The sequence below is a fragment of the Aotus nancymaae genome, unplaced genomic scaffold (assembly GCF_030222135.1).
Source record: "Aotus nancymaae isolate 86718 unplaced genomic scaffold, 86718_ANA_hifiasm-v0.15.2.pri h1tg000039l, whole genome shotgun sequence".
In the NCBI taxonomy this organism is placed as follows: Eukaryota; Metazoa; Chordata; class Mammalia; order Primates; family Aotidae; genus Aotus; species Aotus nancymaae.
Genome location: NW_026988453.1, coordinates 10,531,607 through 10,540,439, shown reverse-complemented (window position 1 = coordinate 10,540,439; position 8,833 = coordinate 10,531,607). Strand labels below are relative to the sequence as shown.

The following is an 8,833-nucleotide window of genomic DNA, read 5'->3' as shown; positions in this document are numbered from 1 at the left end:
AAGTTGTTGCATAGGTGCATTCATGGCAGTGTGATTTGCTGCCTCCCTCCCCCTCACCCATATCTGGCATTTCTCCCCATGCTATCCCTCCCCAACTCCCCCCCCCCGCTGTCCCCCCACTCCCCCGCAACAGACCCCCGTATATAGTGCTCCCCTCCCTGTGTCCATGTGTTCTCCTTGCTCAACACCCTCCTATGAGTGAGAACATGTGGTGTTTGGTTTTGTGTTCTTGTGTCAGTTTGCTGAGAATGATGGTTTCCAGGTTCATCCATGTCCCAAATGCCAACCCAAATGCCCATCGATGATAGACTGGACAGGAAAAATGTGGCACATATACACCATGGAATATTATGCAGCCATTAAAAATGAGGAGTTCGCGTCCTTTGTAGGGACATGGACAATCACACTTTAAACATATAAATCTGTGTACAGTATGGAGACCAGATTAGGGCAATAATGGACAGGGGAGACCAGTCAGGGGGCTTTTGCCGACATCCAAGTGAGGTTTGATGGCGGCCCTGACTGAATTGATAAAGTGGACAATTAACAAAGATATTGGAGATGGAATGAATAGTCGCTCATGTGCTGGATTTTGGTTTCTTCCTTTCTTAAGGTTGGTGGTGAGAAGAAAGCAATCAAGAGTTAGCCCCAGGATTAGAAATGAATGGTGGTGCTTCTTATTGTAATAAGAAATATGGATGGAGGTTGACAGATTTAGGGTAGAGGGTTAAAATGAAGGATGAGTTTATTCCTCCTATCTCTCTGTGTCCTGTTCCCTTTAACTAATCTCTCTCCATCTCCCATTGTCCCTCCCTTCCCCAGCCTCTAGTAACCAGTATTCTACGCTCTACTTCCATAAGATGAGCTTTTTTGGCTTCCACATATGATTGCTATCATACAAGATTTGCCTTTCTGTGCACATTGGTTTCCATTAGGCTTTCTCCCAAGATTCTATTGGAAGAAACGTCTACTTTGATCATACCACTTATCACACTTTTTAATGCATCTAGTGCCATTCTTTTAGGGATTTGCTATCATCCTTTCAAGTTATTGTCAACAGATTAATGGGAGAAGAAGTCAGATTGTAGCAGGCCGAGGAAAAGAGAATAAGAGAAGGCTCAGTTCCCTAGTTTTACATCACATGCTATCAGAAGGTGTCAATCCTTACCACTGCTGCTGGTATCCATCTTCTAGTATCCACTCTCTCCCCTTATTCCTTGAAGGCTTTAGCTCCCAGCTCATGGCCACCTTCTCCACTATTACTCCTGCCACAGTTCCTGCTCATTTCAATACTCACAATAGTATTTTCAAATCCCTGGCCTTCCAGTGCCTTGACCTCTTCTCTGTCTATGGTCTTGTCCTCCACTCTCCTCTGACACTAATGCTCATGTGCATGCTCTGAAACTTGTCACCTTCACTGCAACCCTCGATGATTTCAATGATCCCACTCTCTAACCACCAATCCTACTCTTGTCTTTCACCCCAGTGCCATTAAACTGAATCCAGCCATCTTTGTCTTTCCCAGTGTCTGCAGACCATCGATCCTACTGCTATCTCTCTCAGCCTCTCATCCCTTTTGTGTCTTCAATTTCATTCCTACCAGGTTAAATTCCATACTCTGTCATTATAATCACCATCTTACATCTACTGTCAGCTACCTCACGCTCTCTTGCTTTATTATAGGCATTAGACAAAACAATCCTGGTTAGAATAAATTCTCCATTATTTTGCTCCCTTACCCATGAAACTGAATGTGGCTGGAGAAGACATATATCCACCGTGACTAGCCTTACTTTAGTGACAAATAATTTCAAATGGACCATTATACTTCTTCCTAATATTCCCACTATTGTTTGTCTAATCCCATTTTCCTCCCATTCTCCTAAATGACTATTTCATATTTTTATGTTGACATCTATTTCTGACACACTCTCCAGCATTCTTAATCTCTGTGAATAGCTTTGCTTCTTTTTTTTTAATTGAGAAAACAGAAACAATCAAAGAGATCTACAATTTTCTACGATCACTCCATCCAAATTCTTGTATCTGGCCTACGTAACCTCCTTCTCTCCTGTTAGTATATACTGTTTACAGTCCTATCTAAGGGTGATCTCTCCACTTGTGCCCTAGATTCAATTTGCTCTCACTCAAGGAAACCAGCAATTCTCACTTTCTCCAGGATTATCATACCTCTCTTTCTGCTGGATTTTACCATCAGCATGCAAACAAATTATTTCTCCAAGTACAGCAGGTATATTTTTCTCTTCAGTTTTCCCCTCCCATTTAATATTCCTTTTGCTTAGAATGCTCTTTGCTTAGGTATCTCTCTGCATGGGTACTACCTCATCTCCTTGATTCTTTGGCTCAAATGAGACCTTGAAGGAGCCTTCCTTGGCCACTATTTAAAATTGCAATTACTTCAGAACTTCCTTTCCTTTTTGCCTATTTTATATAGATGAAAAATTATACTTATCATTTTTTCATTTTATTACCATCTGAAAATCTGCTTATTGCGTGTTTCTCCCACTAGAATAAAAGCTGCATGAGGACATGTCAGTTCATCACTGCCAAATCTCATGACCTAAACGATGCTTAGCACAGAGAAGGGGTTCCATAATTACTTCTTGAATGAATGACTGCAATGGTTGAGACAGCTAAGGTCAACCACTCTTTCAGAAAATTTTGTGGTGGAGAGATAGTTTAAAAGAGAAACATAGGTGGTTTTGGGGAAGATTTGTTTTTAGATGGAGGGGAAGGTGGATATCTGTTGCTCTAAATGGGTCCATTCTTCTGGGATTTGCCCCTAGATTTTTCCATTGGGAAATTCCCTCTTTCCTATAGTTCAATGTGATTCAGGAAGACTGCGATTTCTCAACCTCAATATTATTGACATCCTGGACCAGATAATTCTTTGTTCTGGAGGGCTGTCTTGTGCCTTGGGGGATGTTTAGCAGTATCCCTGGCCCCTACCCACCAGAGGCCAGTAGCACTTCCCTTCTCCAGTTGTAGTAACCAAAAATGTCTCCAGACACTGCCAAATGTCGTTGGGAGGGCAAAGTCATCCCATCTGAGAACCACTGAGGTAGTCCAACCCTACCCCCATCTCCAAGGCTGGGAGGCAACTCGGGCCTTGCCATCTGTTTATTTCACTGTCCTACTCCTAGTTATTAGTTTCTTTAGGTACATGTGACCCTATTTGGACAATGAGAGCTACTGAAGGGACTTTTGAATGACTTATTGGACAAGAGACACTCTTTGTACTGGAATTCTAAGCTGATAAGATGTGCACTTGGTATTGTCAGCAAATATTTTGCCAGTTTTTAGGGAGTTTCTTCCAGAGAATGAAGCCAGCAAGGCAAAGCAGAAGAAGAAGATATTCCTGAAGGCCTGCTGTGACTATTCCTGTTTCGACAAAAGCCCACTACACCCTTGGCCTTTTCTGTCATGTGATATAGTAACATTCATTTTTGGTTTAAGCCAGTGTGAGATGGATTTCTATCATATGCACCTCAGCAGGTCCTGGTTTCAGGATGTTTGTAGGTGGAACGAAGGAGCCAGTGATGAGAGAGGGTCTAACCGAAGGGACAGTTGTCCCAGAAGAGACAGAAAGGGATGAGAAGAGAAAGATATAGGCTGTAAAAAATGGAAGATGGAAATGAAGGTGAGGGTGAGTGGATGTAGATATAATGGAAGGTGCAGGGGGAAAGGAAGTTGAGAGAATTACCCCCGGGTGTTTTCATCATCCCCTAATGGAAGAAGGGATGAATGTAGAATGGAGTAGATGGTTTGAGGTGAGTGAACAGACAATGTGGGGAAATGAAAGTGTTGCTGACTGTACATGAATAAAAGATGCTGGAGAGCATCCCACTTCTAAATATGGATCCAAAAGAACTGAAACCAATGTCTGAAAAGGTATCTGCACACCCATGCTCATAGCAGCACTATTTACAATAGTAAAGAGGTGGAAACAAGCTGATATGGTTTGGATCTGTCCCCTCAGCAAATCTCATGTCGAATTGTAATCTCCAGCAGTGGAGAGGGGCCAGTGGGAGGTGATTGGATCATGAAGGTGGATTTCTCACCAAAGGTTTAGCTTGGTACCGTATAGGGAGCGAGTTCTCACCAAACCTAGTAGTTTAAAAGTGTGTAGCACCTGCCCCCCCTTCCTCCTGCTCCCAGTGTATGAGATGCCTTGCTCCCCCTTTGCTTTCCTCCACGGTTGTGAGTTTCCAAAGGCCTCCCCAGAAGGTGGGCAGATGTCAGCATCATGCTTCCTGTACAGATCCTGGAAACATAAGCCAATTAAAACTCTTTATAAATTGCCCAGCCTCAGGTATTCCTTTATAGCAATGTGGGAAGAAACTAATACAGAACATTGGTGCCCAGGAGTGAGTCATTGCTATAAAGACACCTGAAAATGTGGCAGCAACTTTGGAATTGGGTAACAGACAGAGGTTGAAAAGATATGGAGGGCTCAGAAGAACGCTGTGTTCCCATCCAAATCTCACGTCGAATTGTAATCCCCAGTTTTTGGAAGTGGAACCTGGTGGGAGGTGATTGGATCATAGGGGTGGATCCTTCATGAATGGTTTAGCACCATCACCTTGGTGCTGTTCTAGTGTGTGGCACCTCCCCTCTCCCTCCCTTGCTCCTGCTTCTGCCATCTAAAACATGCCTGGCTTCCCCCTTCACTTTCTGCCATAATTGTCAGTTTCCTGGGGGCCTCCCCAGAAGCTGAGCAGATGCTAATATCATGCTTCTTGTACAGCCTGTGTAATCATGAGCCAATTAAAACTTTTTTTTAAATAAATTACTCAGTCTCAGGTAGTTCTATATTGCAATGTAAGAACAAACGAATACATAACCCAATGTCTACTGACAGATAAATGGATAAACAAAATGTATAAACAAAATTGCATATATGCACAATGAACTATTAACCTTAAAAAAAAAAAGAAATTCTGACACATGCTACAACGTGAATGAACCTTGAAGACATTATGCTAAGTATAAGTCAGTCACAAAAGGACATATATATGCGATTTCACTTATATGAGGTTCTGAGAGTACTCAAAGTCATCTCAACAGAAAACAGAATGGTGTTTGCCAGGGGCTGAAGGGATGGGGGAATGCGGAGTTATTATATAATGGATATAGAGTCTTGGTTTTATAAATGAAAAAGAGTTGTGAAGATCTGCTTTACAACAATGTGAATCTATCTAACGCTACTGAACTGTACACTTAAAATGGTGAAGATGGTAAATTTTATGTTGTGTTTTTAACCACAATTTTAAAAAACAGGAATGAAAAAAGATGCTGAACAGCATAACTAGTCTAGGGGAAGGTAGAGAGAGTAAAATGTGTGGTCACCAGTGAGCAAGGTTTGATTTTCTCGATAGTTTAAATGTTGGAAGGGAGAAAATTAACAGCTATATCTATATCGAGGGTGTGGTGGGAGAGGATGAGTGAGCCGGGGAAGGTATTGGCTGGACAAATATAAGAGAAAGTCTTGAGGGTGAGGAAATTGAATTTGTGGGTTGAAGGTTTGGCTAAAATGACCAAGGGATGGGATCCTGAATGAGTAACTGTTAAATGATGAACCCTAAGATCCCTAAGACTATTATTCAAGATTTCAAATAAGGCAAGTGTGTGTGTCTGTGTTTTACAATTACAATTTATTTGAATGGCTACTGTACACATTATTAAGGGAAAATTTACAGGCAAGTAGAGCTTATCACAGAACTGCTAAGGAAACATCCAAAGCTTGAATTGTACACCACATCTTTAGGATTAAAACTTGATTCTTAAAATTTGAAAAAAAAACCTGTGCAAATTGGAATCACTGAGTGATTATGGAAAGGCAAAGTATATACAGTATTGTGAGAAAAACTCAAACCAAGTGAGGATAATAATGAAATGGTTAACAACACCATAGAATAAAGATACTGTCAAAATAAAACCATACTTCCCAATAAAGGTACACTCATCATAACCCCAGGAAATGCTTCATCGTTTACTTGGATAATTAAAACCACATTATAACCAAAAGCACATAGTAACATTGAGTATGCTGTTTACAAAAAGATGGGTCTAGATACCAGGACAGCTCTTTTTTATGCCTTCCTTAAAAACGGTGAAACTTTTAGAGCCATGTAATTGTTTATAGCCATGGTCTGGCTTTAGGCATCTCACAAGCGAGGCTTCAGAAAGTCCCTGAAGAGCATGTGGCAGTGAAACTGGGCTCCCTTCTTTACCATAAAGATGTTCTTCTTGAGAATAAGTGCATATAGGAAGTGACAGCTTACAAAATCATTTCATTGATCTTGAGACCATAGAAAGAGATTTGCTGATAATAGAGCAGTTTCTTCCTAATCAACGTTCCATTGAATTCCAAGCAACAAGGCACACTGAAAACAGATCATTTCTGTTTAGGAGGTAGCATGAATAGCAGCGGTGCAACTCAAAGTTCAAATAATGCTAGCATTCTTTTTACATACCAGTTACAACTGTTATAACCAACAAAGCATCAAGTCTATTAGAAGATATTCTATTGAAAGGTCCTTTTTCATATAACATGATCTGGAACAAATAACTACATTTTACGTACATTCATATAAACGTGAATTAAACTAAATGAGTGAGAAACGAAAGCAATAATCTTTCTCATTCATGTATTCATTCAACAAATATTTATGTGCTAGCTGTACTCTGTACCCCCACTGGTTTGGATTTAGAGGTCACTAGCATGGTCCTCCTGATTTTTTCCTTTTTCATGACTCACCAGCAGTTACCTTTTCTTCCTCAACTGCCATAACAGATTTTCTATACCTTGTTGATGGTACATATTATTACCTACGATATGTATGGGTCTTATTTGTCTTATTAAAATAAGTTCTAAGAGGACAGAGGTGGTATCTTTATTTTATAGATTATGTAGGAGAAAGTAGTTTAAAGTCAGACGTGAGCTTGCATTCCACCTTTGCCAATGACTGGTCCTGAGACCTTGCCCAAGAGAATCTTTTAGCCTAGGTTTTCTTGGATGTTATTTCTTCATCTTGGTATTATCCTGAGAGAACACCCACCTTTCAACGTGGTACTGATGGCTAAATAAGAGAGGGCATGGAAGTCCATCGCATAATGCCTGGACAGAGTAAACCTTCAAATGTTCATCCCCATTTTCTCGTGGGAACCTCAGGTGCACATCTCATGTTGCCTGTCCACTTTTCTGTACTCCCTATCATTCAGTCTTCAATTCTTAGTTTATGATTTAAGGTCTTCATTTTTCTTAACTCTCTCATATCTCCTTTCCCAGCCTCTCTCAGCTGATCAATTTGCTTTTTATTCACTGAGAAGACTGAATCATCAGAAGATAACTTCCCCACACTCACTCCCTGTCACAACTCCCAATCTGCTTTCATCCACACCTGCAGATTCTGCCCTCACTCCTGTTACTAAGCCCACACAACTAAGGTCAGCTCCTCCTAGCTTACCCAGACCTTGCTCCAGCAATTCTTCCCTCTCTTTCCTGCCATCACTCTTTCTCTTTCTACTAGATCATTCCTATCAACCTGTTGAAATAGAGCATAGCTATTTCTCCAATTTTAAAAAATATTTCTGTAGACTTTACATGTTACTTTTGCTAGCACTTTATTTGCTCCTCTTTATAGAAAAAGTCCCTGAAAAAGTTGTCTGTAGTTGATAGCTGCAATTTCTCTTTCATTCTCTCTTAAGCTCAGTCCATTCAGGCTCCTGCCTCCTTCCTCTCTTCCAAAACTGTCTTGTCAAGTTCACCAACAAACTTTGGGCTGCTCACCTGTAATCCCAGCTACTTAAGAGGCTGAGGCATAAGAATCACTTGAACCTGAAAGGTAGAGGCTATAGTGAGCCAAGATCACATCACTGCACTCCGGCCTGGGCGATAGAGCAAGACCCTCTCTTAAATATATATGTATATTTGAGACAAGACCCTGTCTCAAAAAGATATATATATACACATACATATGTGTGTGTATGTATACATATATATATGCTGCTGAATTTCAATGGTCAGTTTTCAGGGCTCATCTTTCTTGGTCTACCAGCAGCACTGGACAGAGTTGACCACTCCCTCCTCCCTTAAATTCTTTCTTCACCTGACTTTGAGATTATTCTCCGGATATTATCAGAGGCTACTTTCTGGAATGTTTCTCCCCTGTATGGCCACATGGCTGGCTTTTTTTTTTTTTTTTTTTTGAGAGGTAATCTTGCTCTATTGTACAGGCTGGGGTTCTGTGGCACAGTCTTGGCTCACTGCAACCACCACATCCTAGGCTCAAATGATCCTCCTGCCTCAGACTCTTCAGTAGCTGGGACCACAAGTGCACACCACCATACCTGACTACTTTTTGTATTTTCAGTAGAGACAGGGTTTCACTGTGTTAGGCTGGTCTCAAACTCCTGACCTCAAGTGATCTGCTCTCCTCAGCCTCCCAATGTGCTGGGATTACAGGCATGAACCACCATGCCCGGCCCTGGCTCTTTACTTTTCTTGAGTCTTTGCTCAAATGCCATTCTCTCAGTGAGGACTTCCCTTGCAGGCACGCTGTTCTCTTTATCCCTCTTGCCTACTTCATTATTTCTCTTTATAATGCTTATCATCTTATTTATTTTATTCTTAGTTGTTTTGCTATTTAGTATTTGTTGAATGGATGAATAGATTTTAAAACCTAGGAACATTAGTTGGAAATATGAAGTAGGTAAATGAACAACTGCTATGCATGACTACTAAAGACTTGTGCAATAGTAAGAACCATATATATATACACACCATGAGTGCTATGCTAATTGATAAATA

At 40.9% G+C, this 8,833-nt stretch overlaps 1 protein-coding gene across 1 annotated transcript in view; it reads right to left on the bottom strand.

The window, feature by feature from the left end:
* Positions 1 to 5,654: 5,654 nt before the first annotated feature.
* CR2 (complement C3d receptor 2) overlaps positions 5,655 to 8,833 on the bottom strand; it is a 35,786-nt gene continuing 32,607 nt past the window's right edge. Inside the window, exon 20 of the mRNA XM_012459259.2 lies at positions 5,655 to 6,407. The gene's annotated coding sequence lies outside the window, so the exon portion shown is untranslated. The remainder of the gene's footprint in view (positions 6,408 to 8,833) is intronic.